Source organism: Microcaecilia unicolor, chromosome 5 (assembly GCF_901765095.1).
Source record: "Microcaecilia unicolor chromosome 5, aMicUni1.1, whole genome shotgun sequence".
NCBI lineage: Eukaryota > Metazoa > Chordata > Amphibia > Gymnophiona > Siphonopidae > Microcaecilia > Microcaecilia unicolor.
In genome coordinates this window covers 363,940,099-363,942,602 of record NC_044035.1, presented here as the reverse complement: position 1 = coordinate 363,942,602, position 2,504 = coordinate 363,940,099, and positions in this window count along the sequence as shown.

The window sequence follows — 2,504 nt, the reverse complement described above, 5'->3', positions numbered from 1 at the left end:
CAATGACCCATTCTGGTGGGTCTTTCATCATATAGGACAGTCATCTAGCATACAATATGCATGTGTGTTATTTTTGTCAGTAGTATCTTTATTGTGTTTAGTTTGGTTGTTTCGAAGGAGGACCATATTGTCTACCATAGTATGGGTGTCATTTCTTTCACATTCTTGTAGAAAGTCTGGGATGGATGTCTGTGGTTTTGTTAGGTTTGATCTTGTGTTTGCTATTCTGTGTTTAAAATATAGGGATAAAAGCGCTAAAACATAAGGGGAAGGAAATTAAATGTACCCCGAACAAGAACAGGGCACAGAAAAACAAAAAGGAAGCGGGAAGCAGGGGCTTAGACAGAGGTGGGAGGGGGGCCAGAGCCTGAGGTGGGGGGTACATTTTGGTCACCACCCCGCTGTCATCCCCCCTCTGCCACTGCTATACATCTTGGCTGGCAGTGGGGCACCAACCCCCAGCAGCTGAAGCACCGCCGCCACAAATACCTTGGCTGGCGGGGGTCCCCAACCTCCGCCAGCTGAAGACTTCATCCAGCACTGATCTCCGGTGTTGCCACATTGCCTGCCCTGCTGTCTCTTCCCCTCACGTCCAGCATGCTGCTTTTAGTGAATCTGAGCATGCAGCAGACAAGCACTGAATGAAGTCTTTAGCTGGCAGGGGTTGGGGACCCCCTGCCAGCAAACCAGGGCCCAGACCCCACCTAGCTACACCACTATCAGGATGACAGAAAAAGGGAAAATGGGACTTTGTGTTTTTTTTTGCAACTACATTCAAAATGGTTTACATAGTATATACAGGTACTTGTTTGTACCTGGAGCAATGGAGGGTTAAGTGACATGCTCAGAGTCACAAGGAGCTGCAGTGGGAATTGAACCCAGTTCCCCAGGATCAAAGTCCACTGCACTAACCACTAGGCTACTCCTCCACTCCAATGAGACCTGAACTGGTAGCTGTGAGAAGCAGAGAAAACGTCTTCTCCTCCCTGCAGAAAACAGAGAACTGGTCCCGTGCTGTTCCAGTGGGTGGGAAGGACTTATGCATATGCAGTGGAAGCACAACTCACACTCAAGAAGCTCTGAAAAGCTTTTTCAAACTCCAGACTGGGCAACATGGACCACATTACCCACATGTGAGAATTATAGGCCTGCTTGTCCTCGGAGAATTATGATATCATAATATTACTTTGGTTTCTCCCCCCCACCCCCTTACCTGTCTACAGATGCCACTGATATCCCCTCTGTGTTTCTACTCCAGACAGGATCCAGCACCCCCCCCCCTTTGTGTCCCTATATGTCCTCTGTGCCCCTATGTCCTCCCCCAGACCATGTCCACAATTCCCACCCCACCTAATATATCTCCTTTTTCCCTCCATAAGCCGGCATCTTTGCTGCCTGGTCCATATCTGGCATCCCACCTCCCCTCCGATTCACAAGCATATTTGCTTGCTTCCCCCCCTCATCAATCTGACCTCTGCTCTCCTCCCCGATCCAGAATCATACCTCTCTTCTATCCACTTCCTCTCCCACTGCTGCTTTCTGTGATCAGGGTTGCCAGATGGGAAAAAATTTTCCCACCCAAAGTCAAACCCCGCCTCCGATGTCATCAACCCCGCCTCTGACGTCTTTACCCCACCTCCGTCTTAACCCCGCCCCTGAATCACCTCAGACGTCATTAACCCCACCCAAGTCACCTCTGGCATAATTAACCCCACCCCTGACATCATTAACCCCGCCTCTGCGGGGCTTCTATTGGACCAAATTGGACCAATAGAAGCCCCGGAAGAGAGCCCAAACCCACACCGCGGACTCAAAAAAGCTGTTCAATTTCCCGCAGCCTGCAGCCGTCAAAATTCTCCCGCAGCGGCTCGCGGAAAGGAATCCAATTGTGCGGGAAACCCGCAGCCCTGGCAACACTGTCTGTGATGTGCAGCAGTGTCAATAAAGCAGAGAGAAGCCACAGGGCCTTCCATCTAGCCTGTGCTGCTACAGGCTCTGCCAGTCCTGGTCCTCCCCCTCATAAACAGGAAGTGACTTCATAGGGGGCGGGATTGATATCAGCAGCAGCAGAGTATATAGCAGCACAGGCAAGATGGAAGGCCCTGCAGCTTTTCTCTGCCTTATTGCTGCTGTTGCACGTCGCAGAAAGTAGCGGGTAGAAAAGAGGTAAAGAATCACAGGAGTCATATCCTCAAGAACTGGGGTGGTAATCCATTTTATTGGGGGTGACATTTGCAACACCTATGTGTGGAATACTAAACCATACTATCTTAGTCTTGAGTTTGTTAAGTTAAAAATGATGTTTTAGGGTCCATTGGTCAACCAAATGGTCAACTAATTTTTTTCCGTAGCTGTGGTAGGTCATCTAAAACAGGAAGTAACACAAAAATATCAACTGCATAAGAAAAAGTTTTGCCTTCTATACTCGAAAAGAAGAAAGCATTAAACAGTACTGGGTAAAGGGAAGAGCCTTAAGGGTTACTAGTAGTAGAAACACAAGTAAA